A 10,731-nucleotide genomic window follows, 5' to 3' on the forward strand; every position below is an offset into this window, starting at 1 on the left:
CTGGAAGTGGCTGAGCAGTGTTGTTTTTGCGCTGTGGAAGTTTCTTCAGCTTACCCTTACAAACAAAACAAAATGAAAACTGAAGATGCCCCAACATCAATCGAACAAATACCATTTTCAAGATGATCATCATTCCGTCAGACACTGCTTATATACAAATGCCCAAAACAGAGAAATGGAAAACTGTTAAGATATCATGGCACAGGGTAAGATTAGGAGACAGCAGTTCCCCGTTGCCTAAGAGTGTTTTCAGAGTTCTTCCTTAATTGCTGCTGAAATTAATCTTAGGTTAATCCTAACCATTTCCTCTCCCTGCCTGCCTGAGTAATTTTAGAATCCATTAAGCAGACACCTCACTTTCTTGGGCAGTATTCTCTACTATTAACTACTATTAACTTCACAGGCCACAATTAACTGCTGATGGAAACTCAAAGTACTGCCTAAGTCAGTGATGGCAAACCTTTTAGAGACCGAGTGCCCAAACTGCAACCCAAAACCCACTTATGCATCGTCGGGTGCCAGGTGGGTGTGGCCCATTGGCTGGGCGTGGCTGCAGTGGTAACGGCAGACTGGGTGGGACTAAAAAGTTCAATCCATCAATTCCAAATTTGCAAGATCTTTTTTTTCCCCGCAAGAAGTTGAAATTGACTGACTGATTGAACCTTTTTTTTTTTGTACACGGTGGTGGAGGCCTAAAGTGAAAAGGTTTTATAAAACCCAGCTGGAGGCCTAGGACTGGGGCAACGGCGTGTGTGCCCACAGAGAGGGCTCTGAGTGCCGCCTCTGGCACCCGTGCCATAGCTTCGCCAACACTGACATAGACGATTAAAGTGCAGTCCTAGGCATACTTCCCTAGAAATGTGGGAGTTTTTATTTATATATTAGCCAATTTACTGACACTGCAATTTCAAATAACTCTTGGCAGTTTACACACTTGACAAGTTTTCCAAGCAGAAAGATATTTAGTTTTCTATCTTCACCAAAAATAAATAATGACTAGATGTCCTGCCAAGGACTCATCACTTACTTTGACAGGCTGATTCTCTTCAGAGCTGGAATCCTCGCTACTCGTCTCATCACTGCTGCTGCTGCTGCTACTCTCTGCTTTGCCATTGGTAGTTTTGGACATCGCCTTGGTAGGTTTTGCTGCCAATTGTGATTAAAATGTTTCCATTAAATTGAAACATCAGATAACCAGAGTAGCTTGAAATATTATATATGGTTTTAACAGTTCTCCCTCTCTTTTACAAATATATCTTTGTAATACAGGTAATCCCCAAGTTGCGAGCATTCACTTAGTGCAGTGATTCTCAACCTGTGGGTCGGGACCCCATTTGGGGTCGATCGACCATTTCATGGGGGTCGCCAAGCAAGGCTGTCCGCCATTTTTTTGGTCCGCCATTTTTTTTGTCCATTTTTTCCCCTTTTCCAGCGGGTGCCTTACCTCCCTTGGGCTGGGCCAGCTGGTGGTCGGCCTGCTCCGTCTCTGCCGCTTGCCAGCTACGCCTCGGCCAGCGCAGGGGGAACCACGCATGCGCGGCCCTCCCGGGCAGGCAAAGTCCTCGACTTACGACCGGTTGGGTAGTCCTCAACTTACGACCGGTTTAGTCCTCGACTTACAACCGGTTTAGTCCTCGACTTACGACTGGTTTAGTCCTCGACTTACGACTGGTTGGGGTCGCGGCATTAAAAAGGTTGAGAACCACTGACTTAGTGCTTGTTCGAACTTAAACACGATAACCACTCCCCCCCCCCGTGCATTCAGCCATGCGTTCGATTAGCGAATGTGTGGGCGGAAGCAGGGAGCGATCACATCCGAGCTGCGAGATTCACTCTTACGAATCCTCGAGTTACGAATGGAATGGGCAGGCTCCATTCCATTCATAACTCAAGGGCTACCTGTATATCTTTACAAAAAATATTTCCAAAAATAGCATCCAAGCTTACTTGGCAACATGTGAAACTAACCAAAGTTCAAAGGAAATTAGGCCATTTTCTATAGTTAAAAATGTGAATCATTAGCACTGTAAAACACTAATTCAACGTATTAAGCACAAGAAATAAACAACAGTAAGAACTTTGCTCTTGTATATTACATGAATTCATACATTGAGCAGGAACTGAACTTGCAAACCAAACAAAACTACATGATCCCTTCCTAATTTATCTTTCAATTATTCCATTTTCAGCCTGAGAGCATTGCTGTTTCTCTAGATTCGCAGCAAGCCTGGGTCATAAGCAATTTATATTATCTTATTTTTCTGTCACACTTAAGATTTCTTCCACACGTTTCAATACCAGAATATGACTAAATTTTCTTTTATAAAACCCTATAAAAAAATCTCTATCAAAATACATTCATGTCTCCTTTACTTCTTTCACACATCACTTGAATTACTCACAAACTTATAACTTGAAGTTAGCTGTTACCTGTTGTAGAAGCCAGTTTTGTGACTTTTGGGGCTCTTTCTGATTTTGGTACTTGTTGCTTTGGAGTTTCATCTTCTGAGCTGCTTGAATCCGAACTCTTAGATGTCTTCTGGGGCTTTGTTTTTTGGACGGCTGATTGGAGAACTTTTCCCTTCTATCAAGATAGGTCCGTATCAGTGTCAATCAATACAATGTAATTAGGATGGAAGTAGGCTTCAACAACAGATGGGTGCAACTTGTTTAAAATTATTGTTCTTCTCGCTCAGCATCTATTATTTTAGGAGAGCTGTGTCACTGAGAGGGAGAGGCCCTAACTCAGGGGTAGGCAACCTTGGCTCGTTTATGACTCGTGGACTTCAACTCCCAGAATTCCTGAGCCAGCATGGGGGAACTATGGCCCCCTCATGACTCGTGGGCTTCAACTCCCAGAATTCCTGAGCCAGCATGGGGGAACTATGGCCCCCTCATGACTCGATTTCAACTCCCAGAATTCCTGAGCCAGCATGGGGGAAACTTTGGCCCCTTCATGACTCGTGGACTTCAACTCCCAGAATCCCTGAGCCAGCATGGGGGAACTATGGCCCCCTCATGACTCGTGAACTTCAACTCCCAGAATTCCTCAGCCAGCATGGCTCAGCTTGGAAACCTCTCCCTTTCCCCTCAGCGTGGCTGGCTCAGGAATTCTGGGAGTTGAAGTTCTCAGGCCGGGCACCCGCTACCCAGGGCCCCCTTCGTTGCTTTCCGGGCGGGGGGCCAAGCAGTCCGAGAGAGTTAGGAGGCTCCTCCAATGGATCAGCGCATGCGCATGCCCTGCTCCCGCCCCCTTCACTGAAGAATCCTCGATCCCCCCAGCCCCGCTTGAGTCCTAAGACACCTAATGCAAGTGAGGTTGAGCTGGCCACAGCCACCCAGTCATCCGTCACCACCCCAACCATGCCCACCCAGCCCCCTGAGGATAACCACAATGCTGATGCGGCCTTCCATGAAATCGAGTTTGATACCCCTCTACTGTATCCAATAAAATGAATTTTTTTTCTACAATGCAAAGTTCTGTCCTTGAAGCTGGTGAAGGGAGACTTAATAACATTCCTTATCTAAATCATCATTGCACATGCTCAGTTATAACTACTGAAGCAATAAGTCACGTCTAGATGCACTGTCTGCTGTACCAGAATTGGTGAGCGATTTTATTGCATCTTTTTTTAAGCAGAGAAATTGGACCAAACAGCTGCTAATTATTATTTTTATGATTTCATTGTTGGGATTTGTGCATACCATGTTTTCCCGAAAATAAGACCCGGTCTTATATATTTTTTTTCCTCCAAAAGAGGCACTAGGTATTATTTTCAGACTTTAGGACCAGCCAGGCCTACCACACCCTGACACCTGTCGTGCCGCTGCTTGACTTCTTCAGTGGCCGCTTGCTGCCACATGTGGCACAGGGATCCCCAACCCCTGGCCCACTGGGTCGCGGCATACCAGCAACCAGGCCGCGCAAACAAGTCCCATCTGCTGGATGCAGATAGCACACGAAACCATGCCCCCTCTGGTCCACGGAAAAAATCTTTCGCCACAGAATCAGTCCTTGGTGCCCAAAAGATTGGGGACCTCTGATGTGGTGCATTGTGCTGTTGCCGATACTCATGGCAAGAGGCCGCATGGTGCTTCGGCCGTTTCCGCTCCTTGCGGCAGGACGCTCCATGGTACTTTGTGCTGTTGCTGCCGCTCGCGGCAAGAAGCCGCGTGGCTTCCTGCCACGAGCAATGGCAACAGCGTGAAGCGCCGTGCGGCATGCCATGAGCAGCGGAAACGGCCCAAAGGGCCACGCAACATCCTGCCACGAGCAGTGGACATGGCCCGAAATACCGTGCGGCTTCTTGCCACGAGTGGCAACGGCCCAAAGTGCCATGCGGCTCCTTGCCGCAAGCAGCAGCAACGGCCCAAAGCACCATGCGGCGCCCTGCTGCAAGCAGCAGAAACGGCCTGAAGTGCCGTGCGGAGCAGAAACAGCCTGAAGCACCGTGCGGCCTTCTGCTGCGAGCTGCAGCAATGGCCCGAAGCGCTGTGCAACGTCCTGCCGTGAGTGGCAGCACTGGCGTGACGAGCCACGTGGCTTGACAAGTGTTGGGGCATGGGAGGTCTGGCTGTGGCAGTCCTACCGGTAAGGCAAGCGGGTGTGGGGCACATGGGGCAGCTTCACCCCCCCACCCCTCCCTAGCTTGATTTTTAGGCGTGTGCCTCGCCCCCAAACTAGGGTTTATTTGGGGGTGTAGAGCTTATATTAGGCCCACCCCCCAAAATTAAGCTAGGGGTAGGTCTTACTTTTGGGGAAACACGATACATCTTATTTGATTCTATGTTTTGAATTTATTTCACTTCCTCTGGATGAGTTTTTAAATGTGATCTCTGATGATAAATACACAAACTCTACAAGTTTTCCCTGTGGAAGAGGTATTGAGAAAATTAAAAACAAACCTTTGCTCGATTCTTCTTTTCTTGCTCAGAGTCTGTGGAATCGCTGCTGTCAGTACTGCTGCTTTCAGAGTTGCCTGGAGTTGCCTTTACTGATACTGGGAGCTTAGTCACTGGTTTTACAGCTAGAATGTAAAATAATAATTACGGTAATCGATAACTATTCCTCAAAAACTAAAGATCAGCTTCTATAGTCTATGACAGTGGTTCTCAACCTTTTTAATGCCGCGACCCCAACCGGTCGTAAGTCGAGGACTAAACCGGTCGTAAGTCGAGGACTAAACCGGTCGTAAGTTGAGGACTACCCAACTGGTCGTAAGTCGAGGACTTTCCCTGCCCGGGAGCGCCGCGCATGCGTGGTTCCGCCCCCTGCGCCGGCCGAGGCGTAGCTGGCAAGCGGCAGAGACGGAGCAGGCCGACCACCAGCTGGCCCAGCTCAAGGGAGGTAAGGCACCTGCCGGAAAAGGGGGAAAAATGGCGGACAAAAAAAATGGCAGACAAAAAAAAAATGGCGGACAGCCTTGCTTGGCGACCCCCGTGAAATGGTTGATTGACCCCAAATGGGGTCGCGACTCATAGGTTGAGAACCACTGGTCTATGACAATGAACAGCTAAGGTTGGGACCATCAATCATAAAAAGTAAATCTAAAGAACTGCTCAGCTCTAAAGATTCTGGAAAGTTTAGAATAAAGATGAAATAAAAACTTAGTATAAATCCCAGCACCCACTAATCTACAATACATCAAGAATACATGACAATATACAGTGTGTTCCATCTAAACAGTGGCAGAAGAATATATCTAAATTTGTATGAGCAAAGAAAAAAGGCATGAGTTAAATACAAGATATAAAAGATGTGAAGAAAAGAGGACTGGTCCGACCAGATTTGAAGCTATATTTTGCTACCTGTTGTTTAGTTTGGATGAGACTGGGTGTTGTTAGAAATAGGCTATTGGATTTAGGAGGTCACAATTTGAGATTTGGGTGGCATAGATATTTATGATATGATAAAGTTTAGGTAAATGTAGATTTTTAAAAACCGTTATACCAGACAGGCTATTCTTAAGAGTATGGAATAAATATAAATTTAGATTCTACTCAGAAAGATGTTTGATTTTGAACAAAATAATATTGAGGTTGAATTAGATACTAATGATTAGCATGTAATTGCTAAAATGTATAAGTTTTTGCGGAGACATGAGACAGAAGAAGTGAAATAATGTATGATAAGTTGTATATATGTTGGGCAAAAAATTGTCTAATGGGCCAACAGATGGGCTAATGGAAAAATGTGCGATTGAAAGGATTGAAGGTTACATTATGTTACAATCTTAAAGAGAATTTTTACAAAATGATGTATGGTTAATTTTTCTCAGCAGAAAAATTATCTCGAATGTATAAAGGCATTTTGAATCTTTGCTGGAAATACGAGTAATATGAAGGGGCATTTTATCATGCTTTTCGGAAATATTAAAAAGCTAAACAATTTTGGATACAAATACGTATTCAGAAGATTTTAAAGATTAAAATACAGCGAGGGAAAAAATTATTTGATCCCCTGCTGATTTTGTATGTTTGCTCACTGACAAAGAAATGATCAGTCTATAATTTTAATGGCAGGTGTATTTTAACAGTGAGAGACAGAATAACAACAAAAAAATCCAGAAAAATGCATTTCAAAAATGTTATATGGGTGAGGGAGGGAGTGGAATGTTCTGGATATTTTTATGAGGTAGCCTTGCTCTTAATAGCTTTTTAGGTGGTACTGAATCTTGATTGCTCTTGTTTATTTGGATGCTCGTTAATAGGTGTAAGAGTGTGTTTAGGTCTGATTGCTTCTTTCCTTGACTTTTGGTTGCTCCATTTCTTGAACATCCTCAGATGGAGTGTCAGATCTGCCATCTTCAGCCTCTAGGCTTTGCTGGTATCCTGTCATAAAGTCCAAGGGGGGAAACATCTAAACAGCATGCAATTGTATGGGAATAGACTAATCAAAGGGGGAGGGCCAGGGGAAGGGGAAAAACATAATGTTTTTGCATGAGAATCTTCAGATCTAGCCTTTCTTTTGCTGCAACCACTTAACCTTAGTAAAATAACTATCACTTCAACCAAATGGAGTTAAGGGTTTTTTATTTCCTAGGGTTCTGAACTGGAGTTTATCTAAACAGATCTGCTAATGATGGCTTCTCAAAGTATCATACCTCAAGAAATTCTCTTGCGTTTCTAGATCTGGTTTTGAGCTCAGATATCTACAGTTTCTCAACTGAAATTGTAGCTGAATTTATGTATACTGAAATAAATACTTTTGGATGCATTCTGGCAATTGGAAGACTTGATAAAAATTCCATAATGGTAAACAAGTATCTGCTATGTTACTGCTGAAACACCATTCTCTGAGTCAAAAGGGGAATCAATTTATGTGACATTTTATCGGTAATACAACAAACCACTCTGAAAAATAAATTGTTATACACAGCCGTATCATTGAGGCAATAAATTAAAATGTACTATTCCCTTCAAGAATACAAAGAGGGCAAATACTTTTTAATCAAGCATGAAAGATTACACTAGACATAAACCAGCAAGCCTCACCTTGTTTTTTGACTGGAGGGATTTTATTTTCACTGGAACTTTTGTATCTAGATAATGATTCTTTCTTTGTCTTCTTTGCAGGAGACTCATTTGTCAATGTTCGCTGTTTTTTGACAATAGGTGATCTGAATGGATAAGTGAATGAGAAAGTATAAGAATCGCTATTCTGTATTCCATATTGGAATGTTCAGGAGACATATGATGTAGCCAGTGTGCGATAGTAAACATAGCTGGGCATATCCAATGACTAAAAAAGAGACCATCTCATGCTCCAATACAGAAGGTGGGGGGAAATGAAAACATTCATCTAAATATTCATAGTCAAGAAGCTGTGGTTATATTTATAGCATTTCTAACTCAATTTGTAATTAAAAGCAATCCCAAAAGACCCATTTGAAACATTCATAATGCCTGCAGAGATAATGCAGTTACTGCTGGTATCTTATTAACCTATAAAATGAAAAAAAAATTTGGAAGAACAAAGTTTATCAATATTAAAGGAGTACAGAATAATTTAGTATAAAATGCAACTACTAGTAAATATCCCCACAACCTTTATATAGTACAAATGAAGCAGGTCTCATTTATTTACAAATATATGTGCCTCTATAACAGTGATGGCGAACCTTTTAGAGACCGAGTACCCAAACTGCAACCCAAAACCCACTTATTTATCACAAAGTGCCAGGGCTGCATCAGCATTGTGGTGCCCTCGGGGGGGGGAGGGAAGCGCCTCTGAGTGCTGCCTCTGGCATGCAAAAACCGGGGGTGCAAAGATGGCTGCCGCCACACCGCAGGGTACAGATACGAGGCGCTGCACCACACAAAAACGGGGCAGGGCTAGTGAGTATCACGCAGGCACTAGCCCCGCGCACACATGCACGCATGTAAAAGGCTTCCCCCTCCCTTTTCTTCCAGTCCACCAATCGACAATGGTTGGTGACCTCTGCTCTACCACCTCTACTCGAGCTTGCCAATCGACCGCTTCACCTTCTTTGTGCTGGGTGGGGCTCCTGCTACAGGCGGCGGTGGCAGCCTGATGGACCTGCTGTTGGCGGCGGCGGCGCACATGCCAACAGAGAGGGCTCTGAGTGCCACCTCTGGCACGCGTGCCATAGGTTCGCCACCACTGCTCTATAACATACAGCTCACTAGCAGATAAACTCAGGAGGTTATATACAGATACTTCACAATTTATAACAATTGGGACCAATATTTACATCGCTAAACAATGCAGCTGTAAAGCATAAACCAGGTTATTATTAGTTAACTGGATCCCATGGCTGTTTGGGGAGGCAACCGCCTTCTGGCTTCTCACAACCAAAGACAGTGGGGAAGCTAGCAGGAAGTTGCAAGCAAGTAAATAGGTAAGTGACTGCTGGCAGGTGGGGGAGAAAACAAAAAGGTGTGCAAGAGGTGCGGCGAAGGTCTGGGAGAATGCAAGGGAGTGCACTAGATGCCACAGGGGGAGGGTGCATAGGGTTCAGAAGAGGGGAGAAATGGGGAATGCACAAGGGTAAGCAAGAGCACAGTCCAGATCAGGGAGGACGTGCAAGGGTCAGGGAGGTGCAAGGGGGTACACGAGAGATGCAGATTGGGGGAACATACAAGGGTATGTATGAAAGGTGTAGTGGATGGAAGTTGCATGAGGGTGTAATGAGGGTCGGAGGAGTGGGTGTGCAAAAGGGCCAGCATGATGAGGCACAGAGGGGCTGGGAAGAGAGCGTATAGGTGGGAGGGGACTTACTCAACAACTTGCAACTTTACTGGCTGGCTCCTCCTTGACTTTTTAGGGAAGATTACAAATGTGATTGTAGGGTGCCGTGTCATAAGTTCAAACTGGTTGCCAAACCCACAGATCATATGACTGCTGGGATGGCTGGAACTCTTGAGACTTCTCTTAATCGCCATTTGTTCAGTGCTGTTATAACCTTAAGTCACTGGAAAAAATGGCCACGGGTTTAAGCATAACAAATGCATTTTACTCAGCTACAAAGAGGTGAAAAACATTTTGTGAATAGAGCATAGCTTGCCCTTGCCTGGACAATTGTTTTGTTTGGACCCAGAACCCACATTTTTTTTGGTCCAAATACGCGTTGCAGAGGCAGCCATACCAAGATAGAAAAGGAGCTGGGATAATCAAGAGCAAGGTAGATGGACCGGTCAGGTTACGCCTGTTGCACTTGAATTCAAGCATGGTAGCAGCAGGAAAAAAACAGCATTGGGAGTGGGGAAGTTGTGGGTTGGGAGCACAGTGTATCAGTGACAAAATTAGAAAAAAATAGGCCGAGACAACTCGGGAAAGAAGCAGGCCAGAGGCTAAGCTAGGAGCATAGCAGTTGCAGGAAAAGAAGATAATGGGATTATTCGTTCTGGAAGACTTTGTTGTAGTCAAAACCCAAAGAGCCATAGAATTCCAAATTTTGGTTCAACTACAATCCTGTTAAACCCCAAGCCACAATATGTTCCATGTCCTGCTAGCTTTTATTCCATGTAACTGCTTCCTGCGCAGTGATCTTGCCCCAACTGTGGCATCCTTCTGTAGCCATATATAATATGGGGATGCTGCAAAGGCATGCGAAAGTTGGGGCAACATCATTGTATTCACTGCCAATTGTAAAACGAACAGGGTAAATCACACTTGAATTTGTTCTCTGGTTTCAAAGAGTCTGCTATTAGAAACAAGTTTTAGAACAAATTTCATATGTTCCCTATCTTCTAGGATTGGTGAGAAACTGTTGCCAACTTCCAGCCAATTATTACTAATTTCACCTACATCCACAGCAGAAAGACTTAAAGCTCGTGACTAACTACTGACTAAAAATTAAGCTAGCCAACTAAATTGTTTCAAACAGAAATATATAACCTTTTCCCTGAAGAGAAGCCACTTACTTTAGCCAATAATTGAAGATATCAAGGAGAGAATCAGCATTTGGATCTTGCTCAGTCTACAAGAGAATCATGAAGAAAATGAAGATTGAAAAAAAAAATTAAGATAAATCATATTTTTGACAGTGATTGAAAAGTTCAGGTTAGAGATACATATAACAATTCTGTCATCTTGCAAACATCCTATGTCATGACTGCAGAGCTGTTACATAAAGCATTCTCCCCACAAATACAGGTGGTTCTCGACTTACAACAGTTCACTTAGTGACTTATGACCATTTTACACACTTATGACCGTTGTGGTAGCCCCACGGTCATGTGATTTACATTCGGATGGTTGACAACTGA

At 44.1% G+C, this 10,731-nt stretch overlaps 1 long non-coding RNA gene across 1 annotated transcript; it reads right to left on the reverse strand.

Annotated features, from left to right (window-relative positions):
* Positions 1-1,028: 1,028 nt before the first annotated feature.
* Positions 1,029-10,464, reverse strand: LOC107300256. Its single transcript, XR_001549208.1, has 5 exons — positions 10,387-10,464; positions 7,495-7,619; positions 4,906-5,027; positions 2,431-2,584; positions 1,029-1,146 (listed from the first exon to the last, which is right to left on the reverse strand). It is a non-coding gene; the product is annotated as an uncharacterized LOC107300256 (long non-coding RNA).
* Positions 10,465-10,731: the final 267 nt, after the last annotated feature.

Source organism: Protobothrops mucrosquamatus, unplaced genomic scaffold, assembly GCF_001527695.2.
Source record: "Protobothrops mucrosquamatus isolate PMUCROS unplaced genomic scaffold, P.Mucros_1.0 scaffold6486, whole genome shotgun sequence".
Taxonomy (NCBI): domain Eukaryota; kingdom Metazoa; phylum Chordata; class Lepidosauria; order Squamata; family Viperidae; genus Protobothrops; species Protobothrops mucrosquamatus.